At 43.2% G+C, this 17,063-nt stretch overlaps 1 long non-coding RNA gene across 1 annotated transcript; it reads right to left on the bottom strand.

Moving 5' to 3' along the window:
- Positions 1 to 3,188: 3,188 nt before the first annotated feature.
- LOC139770660 (uncharacterized) lies at positions 3,189 to 9,686 on the bottom strand. The gene is made up of 3 exons (XR_011717800.1): positions 4,431 to 9,686; positions 4,240 to 4,342; positions 3,189 to 3,975 (listed from the first exon to the last, which is right to left on the bottom strand). It is a non-coding gene; the product is annotated as an uncharacterized lncRNA (long non-coding RNA).
- Between the last annotated feature and the right edge of the window lie 7,377 nt (positions 9,687 to 17,063).

Below are 17,063 nucleotides of genomic sequence, written 5' to 3'. Positions count from 1 at the left end.
GCCCCTACCCGCCCGCATTCCACCTGTCAGAAGGTGGCATCGCGCACTCCCGCGGGCATGAAAGACGACGAAGGGGAGCGAGAGGGGGGGCTGTCGCGTTCCCGAAATCCGGCCGGATCCGGCGTGCGGCGACGCCGGCGACTCCGCCAGCCGGCCGAGGCCTCGAGAATCCTCCGTTGTCTCAATATGGCAGTGGCTCTCGCGGTCGCGCGCGTGCATACGTATATATACAGGACACACGTACGAGCCGCGCGCGCGGCGCATACACGCGAATACGAATGCACTCACCGTTCTAACGGCCATCGTCCGTCGGCCGGTCGCGCCGCATTCTCACCGTGGCTCTCCCGCGGTGGACGAAAACGTTCGGAATCCCAGAATCCTCCGGTTGCCGCGCGAACACGCCGCCGCGTGAAATCCGCAGCCGAATTCAGGCCGATCAGGCCGATGCCCACGCTCCTCGTTCCCCGTTCCACGGTTCCGCCGCCAACTTCGCTCCGCTCACCCGCCTACCTGCGACCTGCGTGCCGCCGATGATTGTCGTTTCGTGCCCCCGCTCCCTCGGGACGGCTGGTGCATCCAAACCAACGTGATCCAAAAACGCGCACTAACTGTCGCGAAACGTGCGCGACTCGGTCGCGAATGGAAATTCGAGAATGCGACTCGCGAAACGACGCGAAAGACGAGACGAACCGATCGTTCGAGCCAGCGACGCTCGCCACAACATAACTGGACACCGGTTGGTGGGGGAACTGAACCGACCGACGAGGAACGGGGCGCGGAAGGGGGAGAGATCGCGCGGGAGAGGGTAGGGCGTGGGACGGAAGGGTAAAGGGATCCGCGAGGGGCCCGCTCTGAGCTCTCGGGCCTCGGCATGAACGGGTACGTGCGAGACGATCACTGGGAATTGCACTTAAACGACGTCGCGTACACAAGGGGGGTTTCTTGAACAGTATCCCTTTGAATGCCCAAAGTAAATTGAAATTTGTTTCAGACTAACGTTATAAAAATCCTGCTGTTTCCTGTTTTCCTGCTTTTTTTAATAAATTAATGTAAGAATTATAAGGGACATTTTGAAGGATCATGACAAAGTCTAGTGCCTTTTCGACCTCGAAACCCTTTTGAAAAGTCCGACTCTTTTCAGAAAACGATTGTTTCCGAAATTAATGGGCTGACATTCCTTCGTTATGCCTTTCTAGACTCCATATACGGCGAAAACAGACGTACCTCAATCTTTTGTCGAAATTTTTACCCGAAAACGATATGTTACCGCTCGGACTTTTCTATGTTCGAATAATTCTCTTGAAAGGAATTCCTTCGTTTTCGTTCATACATTTGTTAACCAAACTTAAGAGAGAGAGAGAGAGAGAGAGAGAGAGAGAGAGAGAGAGAGAGAGAGAGAGAGAGAGAGAGAGAGAGAGAGAGAGAGAGAGAGAGAGAGAGAGAGAGGGGGATGCACGTGTAGCATGCCCTTCTCCGTGTTATTACCAACTAACTGATTTAGCTGCAGAAAGCACGAGTCGATTTGAGAAGAAAACGTATGCCACGATGAAGTACGATCGACAAAGATTACCGTTTACATGGCTTATAATCCGGTTTTATAACTAACCGTATACTAGCAATCAAAAAATGTTCTTCTTATCATATAGTGATCACTTAAGCCTATTTTATAGCTGTGTTCCCATATTCACTGTCAGTATTAAAATCAATAGTTTACGTCACGTAAACTATAGTGAATATGGAAACAACCTATATTTTAAACACTTGAATCAATCTCTTTTGATATATATGTATATATACACTAGAAATTGTAGTTTGAGTATAAAAAAAAGTCCTATTTAAATCATTATTATCACCAAAAGAAGAAAAATTTTTGATTGGATAGTGCACGTTAGTTATTAAGTTGGATTATAAGCCGCCGTGTGTAAACGTAGTCAAAGCAAACACGTTGTAAGAGAGTGAAAATAACGCCGCGTCTGTTTCGGATTATAGCCAGCCGGCTGAGATCGGCTGAAGCTTTCCTGCGCATCTGGGCTAAGTAGTTGCGCGCGATGCGGCGCCGCGCAATCCCCCTCATTTGCGTTTACAATGCGTGATCCTTTTCGTTCGTGGCGCGAATAACACGCCAGGAGCAGCAAAACGCAATTAAGCTAGAAGTTCCGAGAAACGGTGGGGTGGGAGGGCGTTAATAGCGGCGTCAGCGTGCAACTGCCATTGTTGCGCCTTTTGTTCTCGCAGAGCGCGATTCACGTTGTTTTTCTACTTCAACCGTCTTTTACGTAACGTCTGAATTTCCGAGCGCCTCGCGTTCGCGCTCTCTGCGGAGTTCCTGGTGCGATTTTTTGAAAGAGCATCGGACGATTGACGCTCGAAACGCGAGCAAAAACGAGTAGGTTTCGGCGATTTTGCAATTCTCGCGTGGAAAATTGTAATTTGTAAAAAATTAACGGTAAATTGGAAACGTAAAATCCGAGTCATTCGACGGAAAAAGGAAAGCACATTCGACCGATATTTTTTGTATTAACGTCGATTTCTCGGTTCTTATTGAAATGCAAATGCACAAGTTACTTTGAGTTTCTCTAAGTTTCGCCTGTATTAGCTAGAACTAATTAACTTTATAATTATATAGAGTAATTATAACTTTATAATTATATAGTTATAATTACTCGACGATGTCGATGAAGTATTGATGAAAATTCATATGCATCGATTAATAACGCTAAAATTATTTTTCACAATGCCTGATTCTCTTGGCTCGCAATTTTGAAATTGGCGGAAGGAGAACACGATTGGTTCAAAATCTGTTCCCGAGAACTTCGACAATTTAATTCGCAATTTAAATGTTGCGAGCAAAATAATGTAAATAATTGAAATACAATAATTACACAATTAATTAGAGAAAAACGTCATTTTACAGTCAGGACGGGATCTTGGTAGCCTGATAAAATTATTCGTGTGAATTTTACGTACATTTCTTCGTCTTATCATAACATGGCATTTTTTTCCTAATTGATTGTATATCATATCGGTCGTGTTCCACAATAATTACAGTTGCGTTTGACTCACGTTCGACGTTAATCTCGTTAACCGCATCAGCTCTCTCACGGGTGACAATGACCGTCCTCGGAAGTGGAATCCTTGCCAATCCGCGGCGATCTGAAAACAAATGACAATTATTCACGCACTTCTCGTCTTCGCTCGTAATATAGCGGCTCTTTTAAGGACGTTCTCCGGTCCTTATACTAGAGAAAATCGATTTTCTTAGGATTTTCTTGAAACTGTGAATATACGTTAATTTAGGTGTGCTTTATGCGTGGTATAAATTTCAGTACCTCTTCCGGTATAAAAAATAAAGATACTGAGCCTCAAAGTTTCAAAAAAAAAATTTAATTTTAATTTTTTTTTAGTTTTGGCATTTTTTCCTTATAGAACTCGACGAGAGGAGCAACTTTGGTCCTCTTGGCCAACCTCGTATCTCTTACCGTTTGGCCTGGAAAACCTTTTCATTAGTAAAAGTTGAAACTTTGAGGCTCAGTATCTTTATTTTTTATACCGGAAGAGGTACTGAAATTTATACCACGCATAAAGCACACCTAAATTAACGTATATTCACAGTTTCAAGAAAATCCTAAGAAAATCGATTTTCTCTAGTATAAGGACCGGAGAACGTCCTTAATACATATAATACAACTTAATACATATAATATTAAGTTATACATATAAAAACTATATTATTAAATTACTCCTTATAAGATTAAATTACTCTTTTTCTTCTATTATTTTCAAATCAAATGGTGAAATAAAGAGGCTCAAGAATAAACAAAAAAAATACTCTTACACAAAATAAAAAATAAAATTTTATTTACCACAAAGTTGTTCTGCTGGCGCCCGATGCCTCTCCCAGGCCTCCTCCTCCTCTCAGGCTGTCCTCTCGGATTATCAGCTCCCTCGATGCGACACCTTCCGTGTCGTTATCTCCTGAAGCATTTAAATAGATAATTTGATATTAAATAATTTTTACGCGCATCAAACTTTTTATTTGTCACTCAATTAGATATTTATTTAAATAATTATGCGTGCTCCGAAAAAGCTCTTTACAAGAATAAATTTTTATAAAATTTTAAGTTACTCTTCTTCCTCTTTAATTATTATATATCTAAATCATGGTGAAAAATAAAACAATTATTCAAGAATAAACAGAAAAGAAGATTACTTTTACATACATTAAAAAATAATATTTACCACAAAGTTGTTTCATCGCGCCCGATGCCTCTCCTAGGCCTCCTCCTCCTCTCAGGCTGTTCTCGGGAGTCAGAGGTTGGATTGACGCTTTCCGCGTTATTTTCTGAAACATTTAAATAAGCGATTTGATTAAAAGGAAATAATCGAAGTTTTCGTATGTAATATAATATATAAAAATCAATTATACTCACCACTTTTTCTCAAACTGTTCTGGTTGTTAATTCCGTAGAACTCCTCCGAGAATCGCGTGGTGGTATTTCTAAAAACCTGTCGTCTTCGAATGGCACTCCCGAAAATGCGACGTTTCTTTTTCTTTTCCTCGATCCTCCTTCAATAAACTTCTCTTTCCCTTTTACTTTATTTTCCTTCTTTAGTCTTCGTTCTTCTATCGCTGCATTGTCTCTTCTATCGCGATGTTTCGTCGAGATATTTCCCTTTATTCCTTTTTAACAATGTTCTCGGATAATCCTCTTTCTCCGTCGTTATTTCAATTTTTCCTCGATAAACTTTTTGTAATGTTTCCACTGCAATTTCCATCGTCGATATTCCTTTCAATTTGGTTCTCCGTTTATCCTTTTCACATTGCCGTTTCTTCTCTTTTTCCTCGATCTCCCTGGGATAAACTTCTCTATCTTCTTATTCCACTCCTTTCTTTGGTCTTCGTTCTTCAATCGTTGCATTGTCCTCTCTATCACGATATCTCCCTGAAAGATTCGTCTTGATTCTTTTTTTAACGTCTTTTCCTTCTTCTTCCGGATCGTTATATATTCTCTCTGCCATCTTCGATTTTTCCTGGACAAAGTTCTCATAATTTCTTTACCGCAATTTCCATCTTTAATACTTCCTTATTTATCTTGGTCCTCCGTTTATCCTTTTTATATGGCCATTTCTTCTGTTCTTTTTTGATCATCTTTCGATAAATCGCTCTTTCCTTCTCGGTCCATTTTTTCTTCGGTCCTCGTTTTTCTATCATTACATTGTCCCTTCTATCGCGATGCTTCGTTGAGATATTCCATGTCCTCCTTTTTAACGATGTCCTCCTCCTGTTATCCTCTTTCTCCGCCGTTATTTTTTTAATTCTTCTTCGGGAGAATTTTTCGTAAGTCCTCCTTCCTTGATTTCCTTTGATAAGCTTTTCTTTCTTCTTGTTCCATTCCTTTCTTCGGTCTTCGTTCTTCTATCGTTGCGTTGTCTCCTCTATCGCGATGCTTCGTCGAGATATTCCATGTCTTCCTTTTTAACGATGTCCTCCTCCTGTTATCCTCTTTCTCCGCCGTTATTTTTTTAATTCTTCTTCGAGAAATTTTTCGTAAGTCCTTGATTTCCTTTGATAAGCTTTTCTTTCTTCTTGTTCCATTTCTTTCTTCGGTCTTCGTTCTGCTATCGTTGCGTTGTCTCCTCTATCGCGATGCTTCACCGACGTATTCCTCTTGATTCCTTTTTATGTCTTTCTACGATCTCTCTTCTTTTGTTATATTCTTTCTGCCCTCTTCGATTCTTCCTGAATCCAATTACTTTTCGTAATTTCTCTACCGCAATTTCCATCTGCAATACTTCCTTTATGTTGGTTCTTCGTTTATTCTTTTTACATGGCCGTTTCTTCTGTTCTTTCTTGATCATCTTTCGATAAACCTCTTTCTTCTCGCTCCATTTTTTTTTTGGTCTTCGTTCTTCTATCATTACATTGTCTCTTTTCTCTCGCGATATTTCTTTTCATTCCTTTTTAACGATATCGTCCTGTAATCCTTTTTCTCCATTGTTATTTTTTTCAATTCTTTAAAATAACCGATATTTTATGAGACAATCCCGAAACGCGAATTAACGCCCGATTATTTCCGCGATAACCGCGTTATCTCGACGCGTTCAGAGCCGGACAACTGACTCGATTTGCCCGATTAAGGACTTAGCCCCGCGTGGCCAGTTGAATAGTGTTCGACAGAGAGAAGAGAGATCCTCGAAAAGTAGAAAGCGAGCTCTCTACAATGAGGATCATCTCCCCTCGCCACCGACACGTCTGGTAGCCACCCTTCCACGCACAGTGAAGTCAAATGATCTGGGCAGTTCTTGTTATGCGATCCCGGCACCTTTCCGCTCAAGGACCACGCACGAGACAGCCGTCACGTCTGAGAACGTGGAAATTGACGCAGTTACGTGCTAATTATTAAAATCGCGCGACGGAATTCCGGATAAGCCGACGACGTCGAACGGCACTCCCGAAAATGCGACGATTTTAAATGTTCGAAAATGCAACGATTTCGAGCGGCAATCCTGAAAATGCGACGTTCCTTTTCCTCTTCTTCGATCCTCCTTCGATAAATTTCTCTTTTCTTCTTACGTCATTTTCTTTCTTCAGTCTTTGTTCGTCTTTGCATTGTGTCCCCTATCACGATGTTTCGTTGAGATGTTCCTCTTTATTCCTTTTTAACAATGTTCTTCTTGTCAATCCTCTTTCTCCGTCATTATTTTAATTTTTCCTCGACAAACGTAATGTTTTGTCATGTTTCCATCGCAATTTCCGTCTTCAATACTCCTTTCACTTTGGTTCTTTGTTTCTCCTCTTACATTGTCTCGTTGCTCTCGTTGGTCATGTCCTCCTCCTGTTATCTTCTTTCTCCGCCGTTATTTTTTTAATTCTTCTTCGGGAAATTTTTCGTAAGTCCTCCTTTCTTGATTTTTCTTTGATAAGCTTTTCTTTCTTCTTGTTCCATTCCTTTCTTCGGTCTTCGTTCTTCTATCGTTGCGTTGTTTCCTCTATCACGATGCTTCACCGACGTATTCCTCTTGATTCCTTTTTATGTCTTTCTACGATCTTTCTTCTTTTGTTATATTCTTTCTGCCCTCTTCGATTCTTCCTGAACAATTACTTTTCGTAATTTCTCCATCGCAATTTCCATCTTCAATACTTCTTTTATTTTAGTTTTCTATTTATCCTTTTTGCATGGAGATTTCTTCTTCGCTTCCTTGATCTTCCTTCAACAATCTTCTCTTTCTTCTTATTCCATTTCTTTCTTCGATCTTCGTTCCTCTATCGTTGTATTGTATCCTCTATCGCGACGCTTCGCCGACAAATTCCTCCTGATTCCTTTTCATGTCTTTCTACGATTTTTCTGCCTCTGGTGTTATGCTTTCTGCTTTATTTAATTCTTTCTCGACAAATTTTTTTATTATTCAACTGTAATTTTCTTTTCATGTAATTTACTTTGTTTTTTTTTTTTTTATATCGCCGTTTCTGTTTTTTTTTCTTTAATCCTTCTTCGTTAATTTTCTCTTCAATTCTTCTTGCTCCACCATTTTTTTCTCCGATCTTCATTCTTCTATCACTACCTGCGTTGTCTTCTTTATCGCAATGTATCGCCGAAAAATTCTTGTTCATCCTTTTTAGCAATGACAATGCAATTCTCTTTCTTCCCCTTTATTCTTTCTGCTCATTTTGACCCTATATCAATAATTCTTCAAAATTGTTCTTCCTCTATGTCCATCGTCGATGCTGCTTGATTTTTGTTGATGCTGCTTATTTCTTGTTTGTACGTTCCATCCTTTTCTATCGTTGTTTTTCCTTCTTATTTCGATTCTTCAATAAAATCTTCATAATTTTTCTTATATAATTTCCATCATCGATGCTGTTAGTCATTTCTTGACGCTGCTTGACGCTACTTTATATGTTCATTTTTCTTTCTTCTATCACTGTTTTTCTTGAACCTTTTTCGACAAATTTTTTCTTATTCTTGTTCGATTTCTATTTATCTCTTGAGCCTTCGTTCTTCTATCATTATTATGTCGTCTCTTCTTTGTCATCTTGCCAGTAAATTCTTCTTAACCCTTTTTTTACAACTTTTTCTTCGATCTTGTATCTCCTAACCCAATAATAATCCAAATAATCCAAATAATAATCCAAAGGCTGAAAATAAAGGCTGAAAATAATGAGACGCCTCCCTTTTTCCGGGGGCATCTCTCTCATTATTTTAATCATATATATTATTTTATATTATATATTACCAACTTATTAATATTATTAATTGTATTAATGTGTATTTTATAAACTTTATACTTATAAAAGAGGACCCGTTTTTACCGGACATCGTTGCAATTGAATGTACTTTGGCTAAACTCGGCCTAGATTTTTTAAATAAAATTAAGTTACACTTTTAATTTCAGCTGAAATTCTGTCCAATAAAAATGGGCCAACTTGTAGAGGCCCTCCACCACCCCCGCCGATTCCAATCAGCGGTCCTCATTTTCTGGGATATAAGCTTCATATTTTTTTTGTTTTTTTTTTACACACACACACACACACACACATCCCTACTTACCCGATTTTTATCTAGGTTTTACCCGTATTCCTACCTACCTACATGAATAATATTCCTACCTACCCGTGTTTTTATCTGGTATTTCTATAGTTATGATCGCGATCACCCGAAATTAGAAAAATGCGCATGACATTGGTTTTAAATCGGAACCGTTTACGAGTTTATATGGGGGGTTTAATTTACGCGGAATTAATTCGGATTTAATTCAGATTTAATTCGAGACGGCATCTGTCCGTCTCTGATTACGTGCAATCGCACGTATACGAGAAAATCTTAGGCTTACCATTATGTACCTTTTACAAATTGATTGGTGTTATACACCAACCTACCTTGATCCTCTTCGTCTTCTTTCTTCTGGCCAGAGTGAACTCACCTTTTGCACTTGGCCGTATTCTGACTTCATACGATCAGAGATCGACAGCAAGGAGAAATACTCCTGCTGCCAGCAATAAGCGTAAAAGATTTTACGCTTTTGTATGATGCGCGAAACACGAACGCGTCGCGAAGGGGCCATCACATTAATTAAATCAATTATGGAATTAACCAATTAACAATAATAATAATAACTCCATTAGTATCTATACAAATTAATTGCGCATTTATTGTTTACACGCGTTATTTATTTGTATTAAAATATATTCAATAATTATAAAATACATATCCGATTGGAAACAAATCTAAATTGGAAAAAAAATCTCTATGTCGACAGCGTTTTTATTCAAAGAGATTCAATCGCGATTATAAAATTTATATTAAATTTTAAATATAAACTTTATAATATAAACAATAAAACTAATTAGAAAATAAACAGATCCGCCATTTGATAAAATCTAAAGCCCATATATGCGTATTTTCATCGATTCGAACGATTTAATATTGCTGAATCTCATCAAGAAGCATATATGCAAAGATGAGAAATTCAGATAAATGACGTAAGACCCGAAAAGAATAATTTTCCCACAACACACGATTAGAATTAATATAATAATAATCATAAATAAATTTTTATTTCGCCAGTCAAATAATAAACAACAATGGGAATATTAATCGACTCTACTGGCCATTATAATCGCCAAGACAATACGACCACAATTTGGTTCGATTATCATCAAGACGCTCTTTTAACCAATATAAGCTACTCTAATCTTTGATACTTATATATAAGCATCTCATTTAAGTAATTAAATTTATTGCGAAAAATATTACCTCAGCCAGGGTTCGAACCTGGAACCTCCCTCATTCCGTGATGGGTGACGACACCAGATTCGAACCCTGGCTGAGGTAATATCTTTCGCAATAAATTTAATTATTTAAATGAGATGCTTATATATAGGTATCAAAGATTAGAGCAGCTTATATTGGTTAAAAGAGCGTCTTGACGATAATCGAACCAAATTGTGGTCGTATTGTCTTGGCAATTATAATGGCCAGTAGAGTCGATTAATATTTCTATTGTTGATAATAATAATCACTTTGTACTTTGCAAATTATTAAAATTACTTTTTATACAATATATTGTTTCAAAATAATTTTTAAGCGAGATGAAACTGATAGATTCTATACATAAGATAATTATTTTAAAAATCTTTTATTTTATAATAAAAAAGATATCGGATCTCACGTCACTTTACTACTTTAACTGGTATAAAATCCAGTTATCAATCACTACATATAAATAAGCTATAACAGATTAGGCTAAAGTCAATGCATAAAAAAAGGTAATAATAATTAATAACTGGTAGCATGTCTTTTATATAAAAAAGCGAGATCAATAACTTATATAAAATGTTACGTGATATGTATACATATATGTATCGCTCCTTTGCACTAACTTATATAAAGTTTAATCTTGGATAAATATTTAATAGGATATAATAGGAAAGAGGTAGTTGAGAAAAGGAATAATACAATATTACACTTTTATAATACAATATTTGTAATAAATATTTTTCAATATTATGATTACAATATTGTTTACTTTAAGTATTTTTTATTTTATTATATTTTTTCATTTTTCTTATTGCATGTATGAAACAATATAAATATTTTATTCTTTCTATTTGTTGATCCCGAGATATGAATATCATGAGTAAACTTAAATAAGAGCATTAAATTAAAAAGATTTTAATTTTTAAATCTTTATTTGTATTCTACTTTACTTTCTTTATTTTTATATTTGTTAAAAAAATTATGTTATGTACATATATATATAATTAAAAATTATATTATTTGATTCTAAATATTAACCAAATAATATTATTAATTAATATAATTATTAATAAATAATATTTGGTCCTCATGGTATTCTCAAAATTTTCCGAAAAATTCTGTCTTTATACACAGTGTATGCATACGAGTACATTCTCGTATACATCCTAAATTAATCAATAAATATAATAATAAAAAGACATCCAAGATTAAACTTATCCTAATCTGTTTTAACTGATTCATTTTAAGGCAACAGATGTATGGAATGCTATAAACTTATGTTATCATCAAATTGCATACGTTTATCTAGATATATGGTATACATTTAAGGTATACATTTATGTGGAATACATTTTTCGTGGTATATATTTCATAGGTTGCCACACATCCCCGTTACCTAAAAAAATATGTTAATTCATTACTCACCGACCCCGATGCGCAACAGCGGAATTACATCTGCCACGTAGCTATGTTGTATCTGTAATATACAAACATAAAATTCATATTAAAATGGTGTTCAAAAAACCTAATGTTTTGAAACATAATTCCTATGTGGATCAAACTTTTTATTATTCAATTAGATATTAATTTAAATAAGGAAACATTTTACGAAAAGGATCTTTACAAGGATAAATTTCTACAATATTAAATTACTTCTTTTCTTCTAATTATTATTTCTAAATCACGGGAAAATAAAACAACTCGAGAATAAACAGGAAAAATTTTACACGAAATAAAAAATAATATTTACCGCAAAGTTGTTCCGCTGACGCCCGATGCCTCTCCCAGGCCTCCTCCTCCTCTCAGGCTGCTCGGGATGTCAGCTGCGCAGGATTCCCTCGCTGCTCCGATGTCACCTTCTACGTCGTTATTTTCTGAAATATTCAAATGAACGATTCGATTAAGTAAAGACAGAAGAGATAGAACATTTTTGGACATAAGTAACATAGTACGTAAAAATCAATTACACTCACCACTTTCTTTCCTGCTGTTCCGGCCGCAAAATCCACCTCCACATCCGGGTCAGATAGGAGTCTCGAGCCACATTGAAACTTGTGGCAATGCAGTGTGACTTCATCCATTAAGCAAGAAAAATCAAGAAGCCATTTCGGCTATATTGCATTAATTTTACGACGTTGTTGCAATATAGTCGAAATGTTTCTTGACCTTTCTCGCTTAATGGGAATGTAATTACTGAAAATAATTAAAAATTATTCCCTACCTACGTTTTAACTAAGTCCCTACCTACGCTTATTTCTCCACACTTCCCTACGCTAAAACTCACCGACACCGATGCGCAGCAGCGGAGCTGTATCTGCAACGTCGCTACGATGATTCTGTAACAATCAAACATATAATCCAGATTAGAGCAGGGAAGAAAAGAGACAGTCTTTATTTCGAAAAATAATTACCGAAGGTAAAACACGGAATTCTATATTTCTTTTAATTAAATAAATTTAATAAAAAAACACGTTTAATTTCTTGAAAGTATACTCTATTTACTGAACACAAGAATTCAAAATAGAATTTAAAAAATTAAACTCTTTTTTAATTTCTACTCTCTGACTATCTTTACTATTCGATTGAAAAACCGATTGGTTAAACTTTCCGCGAAAGACACAATATGTATAAACCAATTATATTTACCGCATGTTGTTCCGCCGGCGCCTGATGCCTCTTCCAGGCCTCCACCTCCTCTCAGGCTGCTCGGGATGTCACTCGTGTTCCCTCGATGCGAAGATGATGCTCCTTCCCGCGCGGATATTTTCTGTAACATAAAAATAATCGAATCGATTAAATACGTGTCACGCGCATCGAACATCTTATTCGTTATTCAGATTAATATTATATTTTAAATTACTTCTTCGAAAAAGGTCTCTACGTTATAATCAACTTGAATCAAATTTTTTAAAATATTTCTTTTTATTAATTTAAATTCCGAAACACGGTTTAATGTAGCAACTGAATAAGCACAAACGAAAAGAGAGATTCTATAATATCTTTAGAAAAAATAAAAAGTAACATTTACCAGAAGTGTTGGTACGCCGATGCCCGATGCCTATCCTAGGCCTCCTCCTCCTCTCAGGCTGCTCGGAATGTCAGCTACGCAGGATTCCCTCGCTGCTCCGATGTCACCTTCTGCGTCGTTATTTTCTGAAACATTCAAATGAACGATTCGATTAAGTAAAGACAGAAGAGATAAAAAATTTTATGACATAAGTGACATAGTACGTGAAAATGAATTACACTCACCACTTTCTTTTAAGCGCTTCAGGCCACAAAATCCACTTCCATCTCCGGGTCAGCTAGGAGTCTCGAGCCACATTGAGACTCGTGGCAATGCAGTGTGATTTTATTGCCATTAAGCAAGATAAATCAAGCAGCCATTTCAGCTATATTGCATTAATTTTACGACGTTGTTGCAATATAGTCGAAATGTTTCTTGACTTTTCTCGCTTAATGGAAATGTAATTGCTGAAAAAAATTACAAATTATTCCCTTGATGATGTCTTTTGCAGACAAGATTTTTTATACGCTTAACTTTATGAGCGTGATGTCTCGCGGCGCGGAGAGACCCGCGACGACGCGTATAACGGAGGGAAGCCGACGATATAGTCTCGCGGCGCGGAGAGACCCGCGACGACGCGTATAACGGAGGGAAGCCGACGATATAGTCTCGCGGCGCGGAGAGACCCGCGACGACGCGTATAACGGAGGGAAGCCGACGATATAGTCTCGCGGCGCGGAGAGACCCGCGACGACGCGTATAACGGAGGGAAGCCGACGATATAGTCTCGCGGCGCGGAGAGACCCGCGACGACGCGTATAACGGAGGGAAGCCGACGATATAGTCTCGCGGCGCGGAGAGACCCGCGACGACGCGTATAACGGAGGGAAGCCGACGATATAGTCTCGCGGCGCGGAGAGACCCGCGACGACGCGTATAACGGAGGGAAGCCGACGATATAGTCTCGCGGCGCGGAGAGACCCGCGACGACGCGTATAACGGAGGGAAGCCGACGATATAGTCTCGCGGCGCGGAGAGACCCGCGACGACGCGTATAACGGAGGGAAGCCGACGATATAGTCTCGCGGCGCGGAGAGACCCGCGACGACGCGTATAACGGAGGGAAGCCGACGATATAGTCTCGCGGCGCGGAGAGACCCGCGACGACGCGTATAACGGAGGGAAGCCGACGATATAGTCTCGCGGCGCGGAGAGACCCGCGACGACGCGTATAACGGAGGGAAGCCGACGATATAGTCTCGCGGCGCGGAGAGACCCGCGACGACGCGTATAACGGAGGGAAGCCGACGATATAGTCTCGCGGCGCGGAGAGACCCGCGACGACGCGTATAACGGAGGGAAGCCGACGATATAGTCTCGCGGCGCGGAGAGACCCGCGACGACGCGTATAACGGAGGGAAGCCGACGATATAGTCTCGCGGCGCGGAGAGACCCGCGACGACGCGTATAACGGAGGGAAGCCGACGATATAGTCTCGCGGCGCGGAGAGACCCGCGACGACGCGTATAACGGAGGGAAGCCGACGATATAGTCTCGCGGCGCGGAGAGACCCGCGACGACGCGTATAACGGAGGGAAGCCGACGATATAGTCTCGCGGCGCGGAGAGACCCGCGACGACGCGTATAACGGAGGGAAGCCGACGAATAGTCTCGCGGCGCGGAGAGACCCGCGACGACGCGTATAACGGAGGGAAGCCGACGATATAGTCTCGCGGCGCGGAGAGACCCGCGACGACGCGTATAACGGAGGGAAGCCGACGATATAGTCTCGCGGCGCGGAGAGACCCGCGACGACGCGTATAACGGAGGGAAGCCGACGATATAGTCTCGCGGCGCGGAGAGACCCGCGACGACGCGTATAACGGAGGGAAGCCGACGATATAGTCTCGCGGCGCGGAGAGACCCGCGACGACGCGTATAACGGAGGGAAGCCGACGATATAGTCTCGCGGCGCGGAGAGACCCGCGACGACGCGTATAACGGAGGGAAGCCGACGATATAGTCTCGCGGCGCGGAGAGACCCGCGACGACGCGTATAACGGAGGGAAGCCGACGATATAGTCTCGCGGCGCGGAGAGACCCGCGACGACGCGTATAACGGAGGGAAGCCGACGATATAGTCTCGCGGCGCGGAGAGACCCGCGACGACGCGTATAAGGGAGGGAAGCCGACGACATAGTCTCGCGGCGCGGAGAGACCCGCGACGACGCGTATAAGGGAGGGAAGCCGACGACATAGTCTCGCGGCGCGGAGAGACCCGCGACGACGCGTATAAGGGAGGGAAGCCGACGACATAGTCTCGCGGCGCGGAGAGACCCGCGACGACGCGTATAAGGGAGGGAAGCCGACGACATAGTCTCGCGGCGCGGAGAGACCCGCGACGACGCGTATAAGGGAGGGAAGCCGACGACATAGTCTCGCGGCGCGGAGAGACCCGCGACGACGCGTATAAGGGAGGGAAGCCGACGACATAGTCTCGCGGCGCGGAGAGACCCGCGACGACGCGTATAAGGGAGGGAAGCCGACGACATAGTCTCGCGGCGCGGAGAGACCCGCGACGACGCGTATAAGGGAGGGAAGCCGACGACATAGTCTCGCGGCGCGGAGAGACCCGCGACGACGCGTATAAGGGAGGGAAGCCGACGACATAGTCTCGCGGCGCGGAGAGACCCGCGACGACGCGTATAAGGGAGGGAAGCCGACGACATAGTCTCGCGGCGCGGAGAGACCCGCGACGACGCGTATAAGGGAGGGAAGCCGACGACATAGTCTCGCGGCGCGGAGAGACCCGCGACGACGCGTATAAGGGAGGGAAGCCGACGACATAGTCTCGCGGCGCGGAGAGACCCGCGACGACGCGTATAAGGGAGGGAAGCCGACGACATAGTCTCGCGGCGCGGAGAGACCCGCGACGACGCGTATAAGGGAGGGAAGCCGACGACATAGTCTCGCGGCGCGGAGAGACCCGCGACGACGCGTATAAGGGAGGGAAGCCGACGACATAGTCTCGCGGCGCGGAGAGACCCGCGACGACGCGTATAAGGGAGGGAAGCCGACGACATAGTCTCGCGGCGCGGAGAGACCCGCGACGACGCGTATAAGGGAGGGAAGCCGACGACATAGTCTCGCGGCGCGGAGAGACCCGCGACGACGCGTATAAGGGAGGGAAGCCGACGACATAGTCTCGCGGCGCGGAGAGACCCGCGACGACGCGTATAAGGGAGGGAAGCCGACGACATAGTCTCGCGGCGCGGAGAGACCCGCGACGACGCGTATAAGGGAGGGAAGCCGACGACATAGTCTCGCGGCGCGGAGAGACCCGCGACGACGCGTATAAGGGAGGGAAGCCGACGACATAGTCTCGCGGCGCGGAGAGACCCGCGACGACGCGTATAAGGGAGGGAAGCCGACGACATAGTCTCGCGGCGCGGAGAGACCCGCGACGACGCGTATAAGGGAGGGAAGCCGACGACATAGTCTCGCGGCGCGGAGAGACCCGCGACGACGCGTATAAGGGAGGGAAGCCGACGACATAGTCTCGCGGCGCGGAGAGACCCGCGACGACGCGTATAAGGGAGGGAAGCCGACGACATAGTCTCGCGGCGCGGAGAGACCCGCGACGACGCGTATAAGGGAGGGAAGCCGACGACATAGTCTCGCGGCGCGGAGAGACCCGCGACGACGCGTATAAGGGAGGGAAGCCGACGACATAGTCTCGCGGCGCGGAGAGACCCGCGACGACGCGTATAAGGGAGGGAAGCCGACGACATAGTCTCGCGGCGCGGAGAGACCCGCGACGACGCGTATAAGGGAGGGAAGCCGACGACATAGTCTCGCGGCGCGGAGAGACCCGCGACGACGCGTATAAGGGAGGGAAGCCGACGACATAGTCTCGCGGCGCGGAGAGACCCGCGACGACGCGTATAAGGGAGGGAAGCCGACGACATAGTCTCGCGGCGCGGAGAGACCCGCGACGACGCGTATAAGGGAGGGAAGCCGACGACATAGTCTCGCGGCGCGGAGAGACCCGCGACGACGCGTATAAGGGAGGGAAGCCGACGACATAGTCTCGCGGCGCGGAGAGACCCGCGACGACGCGTATAAGGGAGGGAAGCCGACGACATAGTCTCGCGGCGCGGAGAGACCCGCGACGACGCGTATAAGGGAGGGAAGCCGACGACATAGTCTCGCGGCGCGGAGAGACCCGCGACGACGCGTATAAGGGAGGGAAGCCGACGACATAGTCTCGCGGCGCGGAGAGACCCGCGACGACGCGT

The sequence above is a fragment of the Temnothorax nylanderi genome, unplaced genomic scaffold (assembly GCF_030848795.1).
Source record: "Temnothorax nylanderi isolate EJ_2023f unplaced genomic scaffold, tnyl_v1.0 TNYL_tig0031_pilon, whole genome shotgun sequence".
NCBI lineage: Eukaryota > Metazoa > Arthropoda > Insecta > Hymenoptera > Formicidae > Temnothorax > Temnothorax nylanderi.
This window is presented reverse-complemented; position numbering and strand designations above follow the sequence as displayed.